This window comes from Siniperca chuatsi, linkage group LG24, assembly GCF_020085105.1.
Source record: "Siniperca chuatsi isolate FFG_IHB_CAS linkage group LG24, ASM2008510v1, whole genome shotgun sequence".
Classification (NCBI taxonomy): Eukaryota; Metazoa; Chordata; class Actinopteri; order Centrarchiformes; family Sinipercidae; genus Siniperca; species Siniperca chuatsi.
The window spans coordinates 20,768-45,000 of record NC_058065.1 but is presented as its reverse complement, the minus strand read 5'-3'; the positions used below and the strand labels follow the sequence as shown (position 1 = coordinate 45,000).

The 24,233-nt window shown below is 42.0% G+C and overlaps 1 long non-coding RNA gene and 1 pseudogene across 2 annotated transcripts; one reads left to right on the top strand and one right to left on the bottom strand.

The window, feature by feature from the left end:
- LOC122872004 overlaps nt 1–23,888 on the top strand; it is a 45,888-nt pseudogene extending 22,000 nt beyond the window's left edge.
- On the bottom strand, nt 3,361–4,861 carry LOC122872019. 2 transcript variants are annotated; one of them, XR_006376981.1, is made up of 4 exons: nt 4,783–4,861; nt 4,481–4,533; nt 3,482–3,521; nt 3,361–3,401 (listed from the first exon to the last, which is right to left on the bottom strand). It is a non-coding gene; the product is annotated as an uncharacterized LOC122872019 (long non-coding RNA). The 2 variants fall into 2 exon arrangements; XR_006376980.1 differs by lacking the exons at nt 3,361–3,401; nt 3,482–3,521 and adding an exon at nt 4,134–4,200.
- Nucleotides 23,889–24,233: the final 345 nt, after the last annotated feature.

Below are 24,233 nucleotides of genomic sequence, written 5' to 3'. Positions count from 1 at the left end.
AATAATTATCTAAAGAAGAGTTGAATTTGACCATTTGGGCAGCCGTAACAGGGTCATTTAGAAAATGGGCGTGGCAAAACACTCAAAAGCCTATAAATCCTGAACGAAAACTCAGAGCGTCACAAACATTGGTGAGCGTATGAGACATAACGCTCTAAAGCCGTGGTTCCCGACTCCAGTCCTCGGGACCCACCGCTCTGCACGTTTTGTCTGTCTCTCTTATCTGACACACTCCGTTCAGTTCGTGGAGCTCTCTCCTTGAGAGCTGAAGATCTGAATCAGGTGCATTAAATAAGGGAGACTTACAAAATGTGCAGAGCGGTGGGTCCCGAGGACTGGAGTTGGGAACCACCGCTCTAAAGAAGCACGCAACCCTTCATGGAGATCGGACCATAGGCGGCACTGTAACGTTCAAACAGCTCTGAAAAATATAGAGTTCCTGTGGTAAACTGCCTGTAATGGTCTTTCCCTGCTGGGAGTCAGGTGGTTACATTACTGCTGAATCTAACTTAATGTCTTTTGATGCTGATGTGCTTAAAGGCCGGAAATGCTTGAACCCGATGAATGCTGCTTGCAGCTTTAATTTCCATGTGTTTTCTTAACTAGTTCTAAAAACAAACGAACGAACAAACCTTCACAGTCAAGGAGACAGTCGCCCAGTAGCCCACGGCTTGACTTTCTTTAAGTCTTCGATTCCTCCCGAAGGACCGAGGCCAGGTCTGAAGAGTATCTCAAGGTCAAAAGCAGCGAGTTGCTTTTCAGAGGGGCTCAGGGCAGGGGCCAGCAAAGTAGGGTGCTGCTGTAGTGCAGTCAAAACCTCCAGGGTTCAAAGACCCTCCTGAATCTACAGAGGGAACAAAAACATTGTTTCACTGCTGTGTAGTGGCAACTGCATTTAAATGAAAGAAAACTATGAAATATTCTCTTCTCCACAATTACTGTCCACCTTAACAAACGGACATTTGGGGGAAATGGTTGTGTTGAAAACTGATTTAAAGAGCCCTGTTTTCACATTGCACATTCAGAGTTAGCTGTTACAAACTAAGTATTACACACAGAAACAGAAGACTGGAACGACTCAGACGGCTGGGTGGCTCCAGCACTTACAAAGTCTACATGCCCCGTGCACTTTTTCAAATCTCTGTTGTGTTATAGATTCAATTTAAAATAGGAATATTAATCTTTTTCCTCAGCAGTATACGCACAATACGTCAATGACAATGCAAAAACTGTTTTTTAGAAATTGTAGCCAATTTAATTAAAAAAAAAAAGAAATATCACATTCACAGAAGTTAACGAACCCTTTTCTCAGTTTGCTGTTGAACCACCTTTGGAATAATTCCAGCCTGGATTCGTTGTGTATGAAGCTTCAGGCTTTACACACCCATCAACATCAGCACACTCTTAGATCTGCTTTCATATAATAACCTGTATAACCCTTTAATTCAATTCAGTTTTATTTATAGTATCAAATCATAACAAGAGTCATCTCAAGACACTTTACAGACAGAGCAGGTCCAGACCACACTCTATAATATACAAAGACCCAACAGTGCTAGTAATTCCCACCACACCAATCAGGGCAGGAATAGCTTCAGATGGAAATGACACTGGCACAGTATGGAGCAGGTGGTTGGATAAACAGCAGCGAGTCATCAAGGCTTTGATGGATCACGTGAGCCTCAAACCATCACTCTGCTGCCAGATGTGCAGTAGAGGTGGATGGATCACTTTAAGGGGTAACTGGACTGATTTTCCTCTTGAACTCTATGGAGGAGTTAGTCAGGAGGAAAAACCTGAGATCTCATTTCTGTTTTCGCTTCGTCATCATGATGCATTGTGTGTAGACTGACGAGGAAAAAGATTAATATCTATTTGAAATTGAATCTATAAGGTGTGTAGACTTAATGAAGGCACTGTAGTTTGACAAGGCACAGCATGAAGCGACATCACATATCAGTTGAAATACACTAAGTTACAAATTGGTAACGGATATACATGCTTGCATAAACCAAAGATGGGGACCCTGAGGTATTTCAAACTAAAGATCCTTATATAAATACATAAAAAAGAAGAAAATCTCATCACTACAAAGATCATCTCACCTGTCAATTACAGATGAGTTGCGGTCAATAACATACCACTGGAGGTAGTCTGAAACACTCTCTCTCTTTTCTTCCACAGTAGCCACATGTCTCAGACACCCTGCTGTCTGTAACATTGTGCTGTCTCATCATACATTCGTGCAGAGCATCCAATGAAGCAGCATTCTCAATCTGAAACACATGAAAAGGGGCGTACACACCCCAGGCAATAACTGGAAGCACTGCATCTCTTTGCCTGTTTTTTTAACGAGATACATACACAGCGTAGTGTAATCTTACACCATCAAAAACGAATAAATGAATGAAACTAATTCTGTACTGGATATAGGAAGTAAACACTGTCTCAAAACACTGCAGGAACTCTGTAAAACCCTGCCCTACCATACCGCAGCATTATGCTATTCTCACCTCTTGCAAAGCTTTCCCTATCTCTTCATCAGTTATTAAATGAATTGGTGCTTTGAAGCTGTGAAGGAATTCATATTGCAAACTTAAAACAAACAATGCATTATATACTGTAATATACAAGCATTTGTCATGTGATATATATGGTCAATGATCATTAACCAACCATTAGTAGCCTATGGTGCACATCTAACCCATATGCATACCATTTGCACTGTAGACCAAGAATCGCTGCCCTTCTGGTCTTTTAGGTGTTTCATTAGTAGAGTTAAAAACTCTGGTCTTGGACCGCCAGTGTCAGTTCCCTCTTCCAGAACACCAGTATCATCAGTAAATCTGACCAGCATGTCACAGGTTTCAGAATATGTTGCACACTTGAAACCTCTGACTGCCCCATCCCAAACATGAGCCCCTGAGATGCTGAACCGGCGGACTCTCTTATGATCAATAGGAAGTGACAGGTTTGCTATGATGTCAGGTAATGTAATGTCCGTCTCCTCCTGTAATGTCAAAAGTGACTTCATTTGTGGATATTCCAGATATACCAGAACTCTTGCACAGTGAAAAAACAGGAGTGCTATAGTCAAAAGCTGTCATATTACATTGCTGTGTGTTGGAAATTCTTCACATTGACAGCAACCGGCTCTTCATCCTCTTGCTCAACATTTGGTGAATACAGGTCTATGTATTTACTGTTGGGAAATTAAATTATTATTATTAATTCAATTTCCATGTTAAAACATCTTACAAACAAAAGTGTCCTCCCCATGTAATCAGTTAAATACATATAAATTATGTCAGTCATTATGATATTTTTTTATTTACCTGTAGCAAAAAGTTTTTCTGGATTTTTTCAGGTGGATCCAGATCCTCAGCATCAGATATTACTATCTGGAAGAAAAAAAGATTAAAATGTCTGAAACAACAACACTGACAGCAAGAAACGTCATGGTGCCAGTCTGCCTTATTACCTGTCCTGGCCGAATTGTTGATGAATGTCCTGGTGCATCTCTGAAACATGATAAAACATAAAAATGATTAGCTCCATGATAAAGGCTGTAATCTAGTTTTGAGTAAAAGGCAGCAGTAGAGGGAACAGAAAGACTTTGTTATAAATCACATTACACATATGGTATTTTCTGTTTCAAGTTCATCAGAGCGAATTCCCTGATCACATCAACAACTTAAAGACAGATTATTTAAAAGTACTCTCATGCAATTTGGCATCTAGCCTTTGTCAGCCAGTCAAACGGATGAAATGAGAGACAATGGGTCTTTTCTAGTGGCCAAGGTGTTCTGGGCTAGAGTGGGTGTTTCAGACATCTTAAAACCAGCAGGTGTCCTTCAGGCCTACAGTCAAATCATGTAAACATTATGTATACACCAAGACACAGCCAAGATTCCTATTGGTTGATTACCACTAGAAAAAAAACATTGTCTTTCATTACATCCCCCCACTTCATTCTCACGTTATTTTTTTTAACGGTTTGGTTAAATTTGTCATTTGTGTTTATTCACCTGCGAGAGCTTATTGTTATGTTTTTAGGACACACCAATAAGCTCTCGCAGGTGAACGAAGTAAAGCTCACACAAGCAGCTGTGGGTCCTTCAGGTAGGGAGCGAGGGGCACCTCAGTCAGTTACAGAAACAGCCGATAGCATGTAGCAACGTTGAGTTATGTGCGGTCTTGCTGTATTTCCAGGTGAACAAAAGTGGTAAAACATCTCCAAAACAGCAATATAAATGTATAATGTGTATGTGAATAAGTCGTGAAATATCTGCTAGTAGTTTTATCACAATTTTGTGATTTAAATGAAAACAAATGTTAAATTGCCCTTTACCCGGTAGTGAAAGCACTGTAGCCCAATAAGATATGGGTTATTATTATTATTTCCAGTCAAGAAGTAAAGAAATCATTTCCACCCATGCACGCCTGAAAGTTCCTTTGTGTACAAGTGTGCAACACCTACCTTTCATCTTCCAGTTTGAGTTTGGGAGTACTTCGATTTTGTGGTTCAAAAACCTGAGAGGAAACGGATAAAATGATCAACAGCTTCCATTATTGTTCCATTACCACATACAGCATATATCAATGCTGATTGGTTTCCTGTGTTACTGTATAATAGTTACTGCAAAATAATCAAAACAAACCTTTTTCCACTAAATTATTGACCAGGACAAAGATTCTATGTATAAAATCCAATGCACATCTAATAAATAAATACAAACATACATAAATATTTAAAAAAAAAAATAGAAATAACTGATGTACCAAAGTGTCAGCTCGATTGAATTCAGCTGTGCTCCTTGTTGTGATGACAGTTTCAGAATCAGAGTCTGAGGTATCATCCACTGAAAAAATAAATCAAACAAACCTTATCTCTCCTCCAGCAGAGTATCAAAATATGTCAAAAATATTGAATCATGAGATCCACTGACCTCTTTTATAGTGTTTTTCTGGGCAAATGAAAAAAGGGATCCTGGAATTTGCCTTTCCTGTTTCCTTTTTATATTCTGCCAATTTGAATGGCCTTTCTGACCCAGGCACATGGACCACCTCTGAGCAGTCTGGACACCAAAGGACGTGAGTTCCTTCGTGCATGTTGTCCTTGTTAAATGTTCTCATTTTGTGTGCAGCTTGTTTCAGTAGACCAGGTGCTGCTACCTCCGGGTCTGCAAATAACGGGAGTGTTTTCCCTCTTAGAGGTTTTAAATCGGCTCCATCAGTTTCATGTGGCACCATCAGTCCTACATTTATCTAGTAAAATAACAAAGATATATAATGAATGTATGCATAGGTAAAATAAATACACACATACACACAAATACATATAGAGCATTGCAAAATTGTATAGGACGGTCAGTACAACTTACCTGGACGTGTTTTCTTTCTTTAGGCTTAAATCTTCCTTTTGGCCCAAAGTTAAAAGAATGCCGTTCTTTTGACTTTGAGCTTCTGTACTCCATGAACTGTTTGTATGATGGGCGTGGCTGTTCTGCTGAAATGGACAGACTTCCGTTTCAAAACAGAAAGGTATAAGCCGCTCAAAAAATCATTATTAGCATTACTGATTTTTATTCACATGGCCTCAGATAGCTAGCGTTTTGCTACACTAAAAAAATAACAAATAACAACTTACTTTGCTTAGCACTGTCCGGCTGTCGAGACGTCCCCGGTGTTTCCATCTGGTCCGCGTCCTTTAGAAACTCCAAACACCGACCACACGTAAAGCAAAACCGCGTTAAGCTGCTCATGTGTTTGCCACAAAACGGGCAAAACATCCCTCGATCCCCCGCAGTCCATGTTCGGTCACCATAAACTTTATTTACGCTATTAACTCCACAACCACAACACACTTTGTAATGTTGTTTGTCACTTCCCAGCCACCGTTTGGGATGAACTGGAACACTTCCGGACCTGATCACCGACATCAGTGCTGGACCTCACTGATGCTCTGGAGTCTGAATGGGAGCGAATCCCTGCAGCAGGTTCAACATCTGCTGGAAAGACTGAAACCAGAAGAGTGGACATGATGTCACAGTCACATGTTACTCTGTCAACTGTCCACATACTTTTGGCCATATAGTGTATCACAGCCTGACAAACCTGCTCTCTTTACATTTAGTGAATGTGCCCTTAAAGGTTTTGTGCGGCCTACACCTTTATGAAAATGTTCAGATTGTTGAATTCTTCCAGTCCAGCAGAGGGCAGCAGCATCCCACTGATGAAGAGGAAGGCGAGTTGGAGGCTGCATGGACAACAAGGTTAGAGTCATCAGACTGTTAACACTCCAACATTGTTATCACTCATCTAAACACTACACTGATCTCACTCTCTGAAAACAAGACAAACCTTTGAAGGTCGACGTCAAGAGGAACACAACGGTTCTGAGCAGTTATGGGGGAAACGAAGCTTTCTGAAGCACAGAATCACTGTGAAGCAGTTTTGTTGAAAGTGTTTCCGTTAGGATTTGCGGATTTGTACCCAGAAGCAGACTCAGAGAAAAACTGTGATAAAAGGTGCAGTTATTGTAAAGGGCAGTGGGGAATGGAGATGGAGAGGTTTGAGGGAGCCGAGGGAGTTGGAGTGGCAGTGGCTGAGGGAGACTGAGGCATACCACTACACAGCACATACGACAATTTTGGACTAAAGTGAAACATAAAAGGAAAAATCCTTCACTTTTACTCCCACTGGCAAACTGCAGAATAAAATATGTCTTAAATGTCAAAGAGCTGCAGAGGTTCGTCTGAGATGTTGCAGTACAGAATGAGAACAGTTCAGTTTGAGCCTTTTATTTGCATTTGATTTAAACAAACAGGAAGTAACACCACTTAGTGCTTTTGAATTAATCAGCGGTGCAATCAATAAGAAAAGCTGTTCTAGATTTGGTTTTCATGCATCTTTATTTTTTCACGCGTGCTGTTTCTATTTTTATTTCCTGTTTAAATGTGTACGATCCTCAGAGTCGACCTGTTGAGTATTTATGCTGGGAAGCTCCCTTGTTCGCCTGACAATGTGAACTCGCACTGAACGACAGTATGTTGTCTAATCTGCAGTGAGGGAGAGATCATAAACCATATAAAAGGCAGATGGAGAAATCTCTGGCCAAATAATCACAAAGCGTGAAAGAGACTCGTTTCCATTCATCTGTCAGCGTTTTATCGACACTTTATTTCTCTCAGGACGTGTCTGGATCAATATTCAGAGATCTGTGTTCAGGATCGTGTGTTCAACAGTGGTAGAAAGTACATTTATTCACGAACTGTACTGAAGTAGTTTGCAGGTACTTGTACTTTACTGACAGTCACAGGGGACATTTGACTGCAGAATGAGGACGTTTCCTGCTGATACTTTAACTACATGAAGCTGATAATACTTGTGTACTTTTACTGAAGCAGGATTTTGAATGCAGGACTTTTACTTGTAATGGAGGATTTGTACACTGTTGTATTGGTACTTTTACTTCAGATAAGTTGAACTGTATGTCTGTAGATGAATGTCACATGGTATAAAGTACTGCAGTAAAGTACATGTAGTATAAAGTACTGCAGTAAAGTGTATGTAGTGCTCACCCGCTTCATCCAACGCGTCTTCTTCACCCACATTTCCGCACCCCCCGTGCTGTCCCGAGGTAAGCGACATACTTACATCCACAGAAAAGAAGCTGTCCGGACTGGCCAGAATAGCATTAATAGAAGTACTGCACAAAGACTTTGAACCAGTCCGCCACAGTCTGGAACACAGCCAACAAGAAAACAGTTCGCTTCAGAGCAGTACAGCTCTCACAACACAGCTGGCTACTGTTGCCGCTCCGCTCGCCTCCGTCACCTCCGGAAACAAAACGATGAAAGAAACTGTTCTGGATTCACAAGCACGCAGCATGAGGACCAACCTGATTTTCACCGGCATCACTGAACCTCCCGCTGACGAACCCGAGAAAGCAGTCAAGGGTTTTATGGTTCAACAGCTCAAACTCCCAACAGAAACTGCCGACAACTTCACTTTTCACCGCGTTCACCGGCTAGGAAGAACTCTCAGCCATTGTTAAACTCGAACATTTTAAACACAAAGACTTGGCTCATCGGCAGGGAAACAGTTAAAGGACACTCACTGCGACCAGTTTCCACCAGAAATCCTCCACAGACGGAAACAGCTAACCCCCATCCGCAAGCAAATGATGAAAGAATCAAAAGAGCGATACCTACAGTGGACACATTGTACATTGATGGACCCCCCCCCGGCTCTACTAGAACCCTTCCCTCAACAATACCATCCCATTGCACTATACAAGCATGCACCTCAGTCCCCTGTGTTTTGTTTTTCAAACTGTGTTGTTTTTTGTTTTATTCTGTGCTTTGCTGTAAATGCTTAGGTTTCAAAACACCCTAAGACCCAGCACAATTCACTCACTCATTTTCAGCCACTCATAATTCAAAACAAAGAGGAGTATGTATCTTGATAAGCAAAACAATTCAATTTGTTCATAACACAACTATTTCAGACCCAGAAGGACGCTTTATTATCATAAACATAACAATTAACAATAACATTTACAGCCCAAATTCAGATAACCCTGCCTTTTTCCCCACTTTGTTTTCTTCCATTTCAAATTTTTCCAACGGCCAGTAATTATAGGAGGGGATTTCAACACCGTAATTGACCAATCCACTGACACAATAACACAGTCCATGAGAGATTTTGGCCTTGGCGATGGTTGGCAGGCAAAGCAGTACTACGAGGTAAAATCAGACTAGAAAAGAAAATAAAAGAACTTGAAATATTACATGCAAATAACCCAGCAGAAGTAATATATAATGAATTAAGAAAACAAAAATTCCTGCTAAACGAAATCATCAATAAAAAAAGCTCAATTTCTAATTCATAGACTTCCTCAAGAAACCTACCATCATAGCAACAAATCCAGTAAATATGTGGCCAATCAGATTAAAAGGAACAGAGAAAAAGTAACAATTGCAACTATTATGCAAAATCCTCAATCATCTCTGCAAGAAATAGCTAAAACCATTGATTTATACTCTACAATATCAGATTATGCAATAAACTGGAATAAATCTTCAGTTCTTCCACTACATCAAACCAAATGGGATGTGGTAGCCCAGGTATCACCCATTCCACCATGCACAGGCCACATCACTTATTTAGGCATTAGGGTTTCCTCCAGACTGTCAGAGCTGACTGGACTCAACTTCACTCCTTTACTGAAAACATTAGAAGAAGACCTTCACCGCTGGCACAACGTCCCGCTTTCCATCCAGGGCAGAATAGCTCTAATCATAATGACAGTACTTCCAAAAATAAACTACTTATTCTCAATGATGCCAACCCAACCTTCTCTCACTTGGTTCAAATCTTTAGACTCCATCGTTACCCGATTCTCCTGGAAAAATAAACCACCACGGATAAAATTAAGCACAAATCTTTAGGAGGATTAGAAGCCGCACATTTTTACCATTCCTCACTAGCAAACCAACTTCAATACATATATAAATGGACTCACCCCACTCAGTCAGACATTATATGGCTAGACATAGAACAATCACTCTGCGAAAACCTGCACATATCAGACATCCCGTTTCTCAGTCAGTCCATCAAACATCACCCATGCTTCAAAGCATTGACAATAGCCTCTGCTCTGACGGCCTGGTGGAAATATCATCAAATCACGAACTCCAATCAGGCCCCATCTAAACTCGCCCCACTCTGGAACAACCCTGATTTCACAAGCAACAAAAAAACACTGTTTCCATAAATGGGCAGAAAAGGGCATCACACATATTCATCACATTTTTCAGTCTAACAACTTTGTTTCACTTTCCTGCTTAGTCCAGGAGTACGGTATCGGGAGCAATCAGTTCTTGAATTATCTGCAACTCAAATCAGCTGTTTTATCCAAAATCAACAACAGAACCATCGATCTTCACCTTCCTTCCGCATTAGCAGATTTAGTTAATATATCCTCCCCAAAATATACAAAATTATAACTAATTCAAATAAAACCAGAACTTTACCAACAATCAAATGGGAAGAAGACCTTTCGATTGCTCCTGATACCGACTTCTGGACTCAAATCTGTAAAAATATCTATTCCATGACTAAAAATGCCAACCTTCAGCTCATACAGTATACACTCTTCATAGAACACACTACACTGTCCGGACACATATATCCACGCCACGTGGCACCGCCCACCATTAAACACTTTGGAAAGACGTCACTGAATCCCTGTCCCGACTCCTGGGCTGCCGCGTCCCATTACCCCCCTTACTCTGTCTCCTGGGTGATCTATCAGCTCTGTCAGGAAATAACTAACAAAAGGAAGCTCCTCGTGGCCTTAGCCATCGGAAGAAAACTGTCTTCTTCAACTGGAAATCCTGAAACACTATTCACATAACGCATTGGGAAAATCTGCGCACAGACTACATCTCCCGAGAATATTTTTGACCTCATTACAACTTTATATCGGAACCACAACACTCCAGATCAGACCTCTTTCAACTATTACCAATCTGACACACTCATCCTAATTAATTATGTATTCATTTATTATTATTATACACATTTATACAAGGTTTTAGTAATATTATGAGTATTTTCATTATTATTATAATTAGACATTATTGTTATTATTAATATTATCTATCATAGACACATTGAGCAGTAACAAGATGATGTTGATGGGATGATATTTTGCTTGATATAAGGACGGTAACGGTATAATGAATATCTTTAATAATTAAAACAAATGTAATATATATTTAAAATATATAAATGACTGAAGACACAACTAAAGGCGTCCTGGATGAAGACCGGCTGTAAAATAAATCAGAGAAGTTTATCATTTCACTTTCTCTGCAGGGGGGTGTTCGTGTTGCGACGCCCCTCACGCCGTCTTGCAGGCTGTCCTTGCTGACAGCTGATGACATCCACCCTGCATCATCTTGTTTTGGTTTGCACCGTCAGCACCTCCATAACACATCAGACACACATCCACTGCTTTCACTGCTGATGCTGCTGACCTGCTCCCCTGTTGTTTGTTTACTGTTAGTTTTAATAAAGTTATATTTGTTGAAGTAAATTTCTTGTGTGGACTATTTACTGTGTTACTTCCTGTATGTGGTGCAGAGCTACATGTATATTTACACACAGTTGTTACAGATGGAGGTGGGGAAGGAAATAAGCAGCCACCTTAACTTTCTAATGTGTTGAGAAATACTATCCTTCTGGTTTCACCTCAGAGACTGACTGTTGTTACAAACTCAGTTTGTATGTGGAAGTGAAGACACCAGCTGAAGAGCTTTGTCTGTTAACTGAAGCAATACTTGGTGTTTGTGCTTTCAGTACGTACAGTACGATTGTACAGAAAACAACCCAGTTTTAGGGCTAATGTGTCGGTGGAGTATTAAATGTAGTATTGAGGTCGTAGTCGTCCTGCCTTTAGTTCTCTACAGCAGAGCTTCTCAGACTGTCTGACACCACGGCGCCCCTCCATGCTGCAGGTTCAGGCTCCATCGCTGCAGGTTCAGGCTCCATCGCTGTGCAGATTCACACAGAAACATTCAGCTCAGAAGAAACAATGAAGAAAAGTTAAGGACGCTGGTTGGTTAAATGCATTTCTTTTGTTCTGTTCAGAAGTCAAATGAGCAACATTTTAGGATTTCACAGATAAACAACGCATGACATCCCGCATTATCTCATCACTTGAAGTCTTCCATGTGTTTGTTTTGTCTTCAGGTGTCTCTGGATCTTATTTCCATTCTCGAGCCAGACGATGCGTTCAGGTGTCTCCATAAAAACCCGTGAGCCGAGGCGTTCTCACTGTACAATCTAATGTGACACTTTGGGTCGTCTCAGTCTGTGTTGAGGGCTCAGATGTTTCTGTCCACAGCCTGGCGGACCTTCACCACATGTTCTGCTCCTTCCAGAACTTTGGATCGGAAGCCGCTGAGATTCCCAATCAATATCTGATCAATCGCTGAGGCAGCAGCTCCACCAGATACAACCCAGATCTGATTCTTCACCTTCATGGATTCAGGAAGTTTGTGTTTTATGAGGGAAGAAAAGATTGATGTATGAGGTTCAGCTGCTGACTTTGATCACATGTGGCTTAAAGTAAAGCTTCGTGTTTAACAGCCGTGCTGCCTCTGTGGACTTTGGGCTCCTCGTCAGGGTTCAGCTTCATTGTCTTTCTACAACACAGTGAAACAAACGGTCTTTTAGTGTTGTCTGGGCTCTGCAGCTCATCTCAGCGACATCGCTGACGCTCTGTAGGTGGAACCACTGATGTTCTGGGTGGTTTTAATCACCTGCTGCAGAGTCTTCCGGTCCTGGACCGTCCACATCTCACGCCGGTTCTGCCCCTCTGTTTCTGTCTCCAGCCCCTTCTCACTTCCCCCAGGCCCACCAAGCATTTCTGAGGAACTCTGCAGACCTGCCATCCATCAACCAGATGCCCCCAGACTGTCCCACCTGACTCCTACATCCACCTGCTCACCTGCTCCTCATTCCCCAGGTACCCCCACAGTGTTGAACCTGAACCTGATCCTTTACCCGAATCTGTACTTGCTGCCTGCACTTTTTCCTGTTCACCTGTTGGATTGTCAGTTGCTTCTGTTTGGACTTGCTGCCCCCCCCCCTAAGCTTTTGTATCTTCATTTTCCCAACAAGTCCCTGAACTGGGACCTGGTTTACCACGACAGGTTCTCTGTGATGCTGATTCCAGGAGCCTGAAAGTGTCCACCTGCTCACCTGCTCCTCATTCCCCAGGTACGCCCACAGTGTTGAACCTGATCCTGATCCTGAACCAGTACCACGACAGGTTCTCTGTGATGCTGATTCCAGGAGCCTGAAGGTGTCCACCTGCTCCACCTCAGCTCCACTGATGGAGACAGTGGGAGTCTTGTTGCTCCTAAAATCTCCGTCAGCTGCTTGGTTCTGCTGACGCTGAGCAGCAGGTTGCTCTCTGAGCTCCACCTGCACCAGGTTCATTTCCTCCCGAGTCCGGGAGTCTGAACCTGGTGCACTTCGTCTTGAGGAAGGCCTCCTGAGTCTGCTTCTCCTGCTGCATGCTGGGAAGCTTCCCTACTAAGCCTAACAACGTGAACTCACACAAAACTCCAGTTTGTCGTCTGATATGAAGTTTAACGTGTTGAGTTCAAAGAGTCAGACTGCAGCAGAAAACACTGCTTTTAGTCTCTTTAGGAAAAATCTACATTGAAGAAAAGGATTGTTTCACTTTTCTTTGTTAAAACCAGATTTAAACTGACCGACTAAGTTACCATAGTAACCAACACTCAGTTAAAACTCACAAAGCTGCTTTCAAGTGAGCATGTCCTCAGCTTCCAGCTCTTTTATCTTCATGTGCTCATTAAACAGCGACTTCATCTCAACTTATTAACAGATATAGTTAATGTTTAACACTCACGCACCTCTCTGGGTGTTTCCTGTTCAAAGTTCAGTTTGACTTTCTCTGAACGTCGTGGCGCAGATAGTTTTCTCCTCTGAAGCTGCAGCTGAAGGTAATGTAACCCGTCTGAAGTGTTTGACTCGTTAACACAAGCTAAGTATGTACGTCAGCTTGTTTTTTATTATTATTAAATAAATACATTATGAAACTATAATTAATGAATAATCAGTTCATTATAAATTATGTCAGTTTGAACTTAAACGTGATCAATAATCAAATCAAAGAGATTTCCTTTAAATGAATGTTGTAATATTTTCTGGAAGGGCTTTATTGAGCCTGCCAGTCTTTTATTTTGGAAGGATCTGTGTGCGCGTGTGACCTCCAGTCGTTGAAAGTAACTGAGTACATTTCAGTACAATCTTGAAGTACTTGTACTTTCCTTGAATATTTCTGCTGCTTTATACTTCTGCTCTGTATCTGCCTATATTTGACTGTTTACTTCACTACGTGTTGTTACTTTTCAGATTCAGATTCACTATTAAACATTCAACTTCCTCAAAGTGTATAAAACAGTTCAAAGTGGCTCCACCTCAGCCAGCTACAACACAGAGTTGTAGTTACACATCAGTGACACAATAATAAAGTAATAATATAACAGTGACAGCAGGCGTTCAGATACACTTTGGTCTCAGAGATGAAGTAGAATATTTGTTGCTGCCACATTAGTTTGTCTGAAGTTCAGCTTCGCCTCTGTGGACTTTGGGCTCCTTATCGAGGTTGAAGGTTCAGCTTTATTGTCTTTATACAACACAGGATGGCTCAATACAATACAGCTGTAGCTCCTCCACACTGCACACACAGAACAGGTCTGAACAAATATTCACAATATTTTAAATCTGCACTTCAATCTTTGCAGCTTCATGACGCCATCTAGTGGCCTGATAGTAGAAGTCCAGCAGCTGATGGCAGCTACCTCTGCTGCCTCACTGCTGTCTGACTGCATTCAGCTGACACTGATATGAAACAGAAAGTAACAGCCAATCACTGGAGGAGCAGCTGATCTTCTTACAGGAGAAATGATGGAAAGGAGGATTTCAGTTGATGTGCAGATGAAGGATTTGTGTTTCCTCTCCAGATCAGTGTGTGTGAGCTGATGTGGATGTGAGTTCAGCAGCATGAATCAGTGTGAGGACAGAGAGGAGGGAGCCCTCCCTCTAAAACCAGTCTGTGTGGGGAACATGGCAGCCAGACCAGAGCTCAGAGGTGAGATGAGGATCTCTAACTGTCCATGACTCTTCTCCATGTCAGAGCTCAGCACTTAGATCACTGCACCATCATTATTCACACTCAAAGCTCTGTGTGTGTTGTGTTCAAGGCCAGAGCAGCAGAGACCAGACTCTGCTGGACCTGGACCTGAGTCTGAACCTGGACCTGGACCTGGACCCAGCTGTGTGTCCTTCAGGAGTGACCGGTCAAAGGAAAATATCATTGATTTTAAACGAGGACATTTCTCTGGCAGACAGTAAGTAGTTGTCAGCATTAAAAGTGTTGGACAGTCTGACCTAAAATGTTCATATTTCCCTCCTCATGTTGCTCACTGCTGATGTTTGTCCTCATTAAGTCCAGTCTGACCAGTTGTCCTTATAATGTTCCTGTTCTCCTAGAGTGATGATGATGAAGGTCAGATGAAGATTAGTATTAAAGGACAGGTTCAGGTGTTTTCCAGTCTGTCCCTAAACAACACTGACGTGCCCACATGTACACTGAAAGAGTTGTTGGTGGCTGGAACTGGTCCTCCTGTGCACACTGGCCCTGAACAGATCTCTTCCTCATGTGATCAATGGAAGTGGTGGAGGACAAAATCCACAGTCCTGGTTCTGTGGAAAAACACATTGTAAAGTTCAGCTGAGGATAATATGAGGCTTCAGCAGTCTGACTTACACAAATCAAGTGGGGATCTTCCAAAGTGTCTTTAGTCTGAAACTGCTCTTTGAATTTTGTCCTAAAAAGCTTCACCTACCAAAGTCTGTAAATAACAGTCAGGATATTTGTGGAGAGTCTAGTAATGCAAACGTTAGAATACAGGCCAACAGTGTCGCTGCTGACGGACCCCACAGTTCAGTTTGTTATCTGTCAGTAACAGTAAAATCTGCTCAGTGATCAGGACATTTAGTCCTGGTTTGGTCCAATATTTTATAGGAAAATGAAGCGATGATACACAGACTGAAATCATTCAGCTTCATGTTTTATTGAACTTTGGTGTGTTGATCCTTTTCTTGCTGATAGCTGCTAGTTTCTCCAGCAGCTTCTGTGTCTGAAGACTAAAAAGTGTATTTCCATCCCTGTTGAACAGGATCTATGGGAGACCAACTTCTTATTTCCCTCCTCATGTTGTTGATCCAAGAATTTAAAACTTCAAAACAAAACTAGTATAAAGAACGACATTCGATACCACGGCAAAAATATGCAAAAGTCCTAGGCATGCAAAATAGGTAATATATATATATATATATTTATATATATACACACACACACATAATGATGTTAACAGTAATTAACATTCGGAATAAGGTAGATGTATTTATCATTTTTACAACACAGGGTTGTACGAGATTTGCTTTATTATTACTATTCATGAATGTTTTCCCTAACTTGTAGGCCTACACATTGTTTATGTCGTATTAGTTCTTTGTGCCTCTAATGTTGCTTCAGTTGTAAACACAGTAGGTCCAGTGGTCTCTGTGGGTTTCCCCTTATAAATACATACAGTGGACAGTTAGGAGAAGCAGACAGGACCAGCACGGGAGCTAAGCAATGCACTGCTGTGGACGGGAGCAGAAACTAAACAGATTTTAGCCCCTAAAGAAGGCCCACCTAAAAATAAATATCAGTTTAAGAATATTTTCACTGCTGTATTTAGAATATTTTCACCGCCTTACCTTGCCGCTGCAGACAGCCCTTTCCTACAGAACCTGAGTTCCCTACAACATGAGAGAACTGTTTCTACAGTGATTCACTCTGCAGTGCCTTTAAGAAACGTTGTGTTTCAGTGGTGGAAAACAGTTCTGCTGGATGGCCGGACAAAACAACCAGCAAACTGTTTTGTCAAATGTCTCCACAACACACTGTTAGTCTGTGTTCTGCAGTGCAGATTATATACTGTGTTTATGTGTTTCTCTCAGGAGGAAGCTGGAAAAACCAGAACCCAGCTGTGTGTCCATGAAGAGTGACAGGTCCATGGATCCTCCTATATCCTTCAAAGATGGACGTCACTCTGCTGATCAAAGGTGAGGATTTAAAACTGATACGAAAAACTAAACAGTGTGTTTGTATCAGATTCTCAGCTGTGAGATCTCCAGTTTTTAAACCTTTACTGACTTATATGGAAGTTCTCTGAGCACCAATGTTCTCGTTCAGCAGCAGCTGCCTCACACTCACACAGTCAAACACATTCCCAGTGGGAGCTGCCCAGTACAACCAGTCTGATACAACCAGACACTGAGCAGCTCCACTGGAGGACCTTTGCTCAGGTGATGTTAGCAGTGTACACTGAGGAGAGTCAAGTTTTAGTCACTCACACACAGAGTCACGAGTCGATCTTCAATCAGGCGGGATTTAATATCAGCTGAGGAGTAGTACGAGGAATACTCACAGATCCAAGAAAAGCTGAATGTATATATACACCATTCTAGACACTGACCTTTAACCTTAGTTGGGGCCCTTCTTGGTTACCTTCAAAATATATTCATCTTACTTTCCTGGACAACAAAGACACATATGGAAACTCTTTACGTTACCTCATAACATGTCATTCCTAACCCTTCCAATTGAGATATTGTAGATAAAAATACTCTAAACTATAACTTCAACATGGATTGACCGATGTTCAACCTAACAATGACCAACACTTTATTGTCAGGGGAAACCGTCTGATTCAATGTTGTAATCAACACTTTAACTCAAAGGACCTTCAGCTCGTGTTTGTCTGTGTGGACAGACATAATGTGAGCTAATTCTTCATGATTCCTCCACAGAGTCGACCAGGAGAGCTCAGAGGTTCCCAGTGGTCAGTCTGCCCAGCAGCATCAAACACACCTGGACTCCATATTTATGGTCTGTACATGTACAGCAACTACTTTTACATCTCTTCTGGTCACAATAATCTCCACGCTGCACTTTTTAGACCAGTGGATCGTCAGTCTGTCCAACATGGATCTGATGTTTGGTTCCATGATTTTAGTTTGATTGTTTCATTCATACAATATTCTGTTCCAGCTGCTGGAGGAGAATATTGTCACTTTTGTGAAGAACGAGCTGAATAAGATCCAGAAGGTTCTGAGATCAGATTACCCAGAATGCTTAGAGAGTCAGAGGGAGGATGAGGAGGTGTTGGACGGTAAGGAGGAAGAGCAGAGGAGGAGCAGCAGAGAGGCATTTCTGAAGATCACACTGCACTTCCTGAGGAGAATGAAGCAGGAGGAGCTGGCTGACCGTCTGCAGATCAGTAAGAGGATTTCTCTAAAGATTCAACATGCTGGATAAATGGGACATTTACTCATGTCTCAAGAGATGGAGGGAAATATTATTGATCTGATTTTTTGTGTGTTTATTCAGGAAGTCATTCTGGAGATTGTCAGCGTAAACTTAAATCTAACCTGAAGCAGAAGTTCCAGTGTGTGTTTGAGGGGATCGCTAAAGCAGGAAACCCAACCCTTCTGAACCAGATCTACACAGAGCTCTACATCACAGAGGGAGGGACTGCAGAGGTCAACGATGAACATGAGGTCAGACAGATTGAAACAGCATCCAGGAAACCAGACAGACCAGAAACAACAATCAGACAAGAAGACATCTTTAAACCTTCACCTGGAAGAGATGAACCAATCAGAACAGTGATGACAAAGGGAGTGGCTGGCATTGGGAAAACAGTCTTAACACAGAAGTTCACTCTGGATTGGGCTGAAGACAAAGCCAACCAGGACATACACTTCACATTTCCATTCACTTTCAGAGAACTGAATCTGCTAAAAGAGGAAAAGTACAGCTTGGTGGAACTTGTTCATCACTTCTTTACTGAAACCAAAGAAGCAGGAATCTGCAGGTTTGAAGAGTTCCAGGTTTTGTTCATCTTTGATGGTCTGGATGAGTGTCGACTTCCTCTGGACTTCCACAACAATGAAATCCTGACTGATGTTACAGAGTCCACCTCAGTGGATGTGCTGCTGACAAACCTCATCAGGGGGAACCTGCTTCCCTCTGCTCACCTCTGGATAACCACACGACCTGCAGCAGCCAATCAGATCCCTCCTGGGTGTGTTGACATGGTGACAGAGGTCAGAGGGTTCACTGACCCACAGAAGGAGGAGTACTTCAGGAAGAGATTCAGAGATCAGGAGCAGGCCAGCAGAATCATCTCCCACATGAAGACATCACGAAGCCTCCACATCATGTGCCACATCCCAGTCTTCTGCTGGATCACTGCTACAGTTCTGGAGGACGTGTTGAAGACCAGAGAGGAGGAGAGCTGCCCAAGACCCTGACTGAGATGTACATCCACTTCCTGGTGGTTCAGTCCAAACTGAAGAGCGTCAAGTATGATGGAGGAGTTGAGACAGATCCACACTGGAATGAAAGAACAGGAAGATGATTGAGTCTCTGGGAAAACTGGCTTTTGAGCAGCTGCAGAAAGGCAACCTGATCTTCTATGAATCAGACCTGACAGAGTGTGGCATCGATATCAGAGCAGCCTCAGTGTACTCAGGAGTGTTCACACAGATCTTTAGAGAGGAGAGAGGGCTGTACCAGGACAAGGTGTTCTGCTTCGTCCATCTGAGCGTTCAGGAGTTTCTGGCTGCTCTTCATATCCATCTGACCTTCATCAGCTCTGGTGTCAATCTGCTGTCAGAACAACAAACAATGTCCTGGTGGTCTAAAATGTTCAGTGAATTCAACACTTTTCTATCGGAGTGCTGTGGACCAGGCCTTACAAAGCCCAAATGGACACTTGGACTTGTTCCTCCGCTTCCTCCTGGGACTTTCACTGCAGACCAATCGGACTCTCCTACGAGACCTGCTGACACAGACAGGAAGTGTCTCAAAAACCAGTCCGGAAACAGTCAAGTACATCAAGAAGAAGATCGAAGAGAATCCCTCTGCAGAGAAAAGCATCAATCTCTTCCACTGTCTGAATGAACTGAATGATCGTTCTCTAGTGGATCAGATCCAACAGTCCCTTAGTTCAGGAAGTCTCTCCACAGATAAACTGTCTCCTGCTCAGTGGTCAGCTCTGGTCTTCATCTTACTGTCATCAGAAAAAGATCTGGATGTGTTTGACCTGATGAAATACTCTGCTTCAGAGGAGGCTCTTCTGAGGCTTCTGCCAGTGGTCAAAGCCTCCAACAAAGCTCTGTAAGTATATACATTGTGGGACTTATTCATGAACAGGAGAAAGAAATTAAAAACCACTTACTCGTTTCCTTACTATTGTCTCTCCAGACTGAGTGGCTGTAACCTCTCAGAGAGAAGCTGTGAAGCTCTGTCCTCGGTTCTCAGCTCCCAGTCCTCTAGTCTGAGAGAGCTGGACCTGAGTAACAACGACCTGCAGGATTCAGGAGTGAAGCTGCTGATGGCTGGACTGGATAGTCCACATTGTAAACTGGAAACTCTCAGGTCAATTTAAGTCACAGTTTGTCTCAATGTTTTAAAATGATTTCTCTAAGCTACATTTCATCACGGATCCTGAATCTCTTCTGTCAGGATTTCAAATTTCACAGTACAGAAAGTCTTTGAATTTTCCAATGTATTTTGTACTAATTGAGGTTCACATATTGTACAGCATGAAATATGAATTCTGGGTGAGACCGAGAACGTTATTTATGTTTCAAAATCATTATATCATATTATAATTTCATGGTTTTTTTTTACTGATTCAGTCATGTTTCCAACATGTTTAGAGTAAAACAGCAAAGATTTTAACGTGCTGAGAAGATGTTATATATACTTTATCACCAAAAGTCCAGACCGTAGAAAAGGTTTCAGTCGTAGTCATCTGGACACTGTTTTCAGAATCATGACGTTTCGGCTCCCATCTGGAAGTCATTCTGCATTTCAACACGAATATTATTTGTCATCTTCTTCACTATTTCCTCTCCAGACTGAGTGGCTGTAACCTCTCAGAGAGAAGCTATGAAGCTCTGTCCTCGGTTCTCAGCTCCCAGTCCTCTAGTCTGAGAGAGCTGGACCTGAGTAACAACCACCTGCAGGATTCAGGAGTGAAGCTGCTGACGGCTGGACTGGAGAGTCCACATTGTAAACTGGAAACTCTCAGGTCAGATTAAGTCACAGTTTGTCTTATTATTTAAGTTATTTCTCTAAATTTCAAGCTCCACTTAATTTCACAGAGCTGCTAGCATGGCTGTAGAATAACATTTAGATCACAATGTCATGGTTACTGTTGAATCCCTGATTCAGTCTCTGTATTTATTTATTCATTTATTTGGAGAGTCTCCTCTTGTATCTGTTGGATGCAGCAGGACCCTCAGATGATCTGCCATGTGTGTTGTTTTGTGTGTTTGCAGGCTGTCAGGCTGTCTGATCACAGAGGAAGGCTTTGCTTCTCTGGCCTCAGCTCTGAGCTCCAACCCCTCCCATCTGAGAGAGCTGGACCTGAGCTACAATCATCCAGGAGACTCAGGAGTGACGCTGCTGTCTGCTGGACTGGATGATCCACACTGGAGACTGGACACTCTCAGGTATGAAGATGACTTCTGCAGCCACAGACAGTCAGTCTGATAGAAAGGTCTTTTTTGTTAAAGGTGGATATGAGAGTTATATGAACAATCACACATGTAGGAAACCTTTTTCCATTTCTCAGAACAGAAACACTGGTTGAACATAAAAAGGAGATATTTGTGTAGGAGGTCTCCAAGGAGAACATCTCCAGGAACAAACATGATATCAGAATTAGCATCAGAAATACGTTATTGATCCCCGAGGGGAAACTCTTTTGCTACAGCAGCTCATAAATAAATATCAATAAATAGAGAATTTTAAACTGAAAATAGTATATTGCACCGGAGTATTAAACAGAGAATATTGCACAATTATTTCAAGTATTGCAGTGATGTTAATGATCCAATGTCTAGTTTATCGACTTAAGGTCATATAGACTGACACAGGGAGGAGTTAAAGAGTTTGATGGCCACAGGCAGGAATGACTTCCTGTGGCGCATTTGTCTTTCGCTGAAGGTACTCCTTTGTTTGACCTTTGTTTGCCTGTTGGTAGTAGAAGGAAACACACCTCCAAGCGATAGACCCTCCGCTTCACGTCCAGCTCGCCAAACGCTGTCTGAGCTTATTTGGCGACGGCGACCACATGACCCTAATACATGACAGAGCGTGGCCTATAAAATAATCAAAGAATAGTTTGAGTGTTTTATAGTTTTCTGGCTTATAATTCTTGTGGAAGTGGATTACTTTGAGCACATGTACCAAAAAAGGTCAGTAAAGTAAAAAAGTATATTTAATGAGCGTTATTCTGTGTTTATGTGATAAAGAAGACCTTGATCTATAATTGAAGCCATTTGTTCTAAATATTTGACGCGTTTCAAAGAAAATATGAGGAAGTAATTCATGGGGACAGAAATGTTGCTGCATAACAAGAAGGACCCAGGTGGGAGAGCAGGAGAGGGATCGAAGACTGAAGCAGCTGAGAATATAAGGATTCAAATAAGGAAAAGACTTGACGAAGCCAGATTAATGCTGACAGAGATTTCTATGACAGTTTGTCTGTTTTTCCTATTATAGGAAAAACAGACAAACTGTCTGTGGAGAACTGAAGTGCTGAGCGCTGCAGGGCCCCAGTACAGCTGGTTAATAACAGCTGGCCTCCACAGCTTCAGGTCCTCCTCTCCTTTGCAGCAGCATCCAAAGTTTCCTGTAGACCGCTTTCACAGCAGAAACACAATGTTCAAAAAGAAAACGTCATTACAGCAACAGCCGACCTGAAGGGAACTACCGACAGCCCTGAAAGAGGAGTTCATTCAGTTATCTGTTCATGACTGAGCTCATAGTGTTGAATGGTACAGGACTGCATCACACTGAGAGCTGTTTCTAAGGTTTCGTGATCCAAAAGATCCAAATTAAAATAAAGAATTGTCTTTTACTCAATAATACCAAATGTGGTCGCACATATTTGGGTGAACCACACATGTCTGCGTGCTGAAAGAGGACGTGCTGGTCTGACCCCCCTCCTCCTTTCAGGGTGGAGCCCGGTGGAGTCCGATGGCTGAGACCAGGTCTGAGGAAGTGTAAGTGTGTTTTTACTTTGATTCATGAAAACAAAGCAGCACACATTCAGCCATCTTCAAACTGTGACATCACTCATTCACGTCTCTGATGTCGTCATCAAACAGATGATAGATTAATAACTGCAGCTGTGTTGTGTCTCGTTCTCTCCATCAGATTCCTGTGAACTCACACTCGACACAAACACAGTGAACAGATACATCAAACTGTCTGACGACAACAGGAAGGCGACACATGTGAGGGAGGATCAGCCATATCCTGATCATCCAGACAGGTTTGACGACGACTGGCCTCAGCTGCTGTGTAGAAATGGTCTGACTGGTCGCTGTTACTGGGAGGTCGAGTGGAGAGGAAGAGTTGATATATCAGTGAGTTACAGAGGAATCAGCAGGAGAGGAGACAGAGAAGACTGTTTGTTTGGAAGGAATGATCAGTCCTGGAGACTGAGCTGCTTTGATGGTCGTTACTCTGTCTGTCACAATAACAGAAGAACATCCATCTCCTCCTCCTCCTCCTCCTCTGTCTCTCACAGAGCAGCAGTGTATGTGGACTGTCCTGCTGGCACTCTGTCCTTCTACAGAGTCTCCTCTGACACACTGATCCACCTCCACACCTTCAACACCACATTCACTGAACCTCTTTATCCTGGCTTTGCAGTCTGGTCCAGGTCTGGTTCCTCAGTGTCTCTGTGTTCTCTGTAGGAGGGAGAGTCTCCTCCTGTTAGAGAAACACATCAGTTGAGTCTGTACAGGATCACAGCTACAGAAATCTTTCAGGTTATTGTCATAAATTCATCAATGAACTCAAAGTGATTTTCAAAGCTTCTCCATCTAAAAGCCCAACATTTTCATCTGCAGAAATCACTGAACTGTCAGTGAAGTTTGGAACAGCAATATAAACTCTTTCAAAGACAGAAACCTCTACTTTTAATGATTCAGAGGTTTCAGATGTTATATGGAGTTAAACCTTCAGTTTGGTATTAACCTTCTAACAGTACTACTTTATTTAGATTCTGTCTCCTCCCTGGCATTATGTTCATACAGTTTGCTTTAAAATGGAAATGAATGGGAGCTGTCTGTGCCTCCTGCTAAATGTTTGTTACTTAATAAAGCTCGACAAGAAATCCAAAAATAAAATACATTATTCTGAAATGGGCCAATTTGCATAATGAGTACACTTTTGTACTTTTATTACTGATACTTTGACTACATGAGGCCGATAATACACTGTGGTATTATTACTTTTACTAAAGTAAAACATCTTCTTCTTCTGCCAGTTCTTCTTCCAGTGCACACTGACTGTGTCACATGTAGAATATTAATGCAGATTTCTTAACTAAAATTGTACGTATTTGAAAAATAGAGCTAAAACTTACAAAAATACTGGTTTGGTCCTTTAAGTTTGACCACTTAATTGCTGCACATGTTAAAAGAAAATGAACACGAAAGAGTTTAATGTATCTAAACAAACCTAAAGTCTATTTTTCTACACA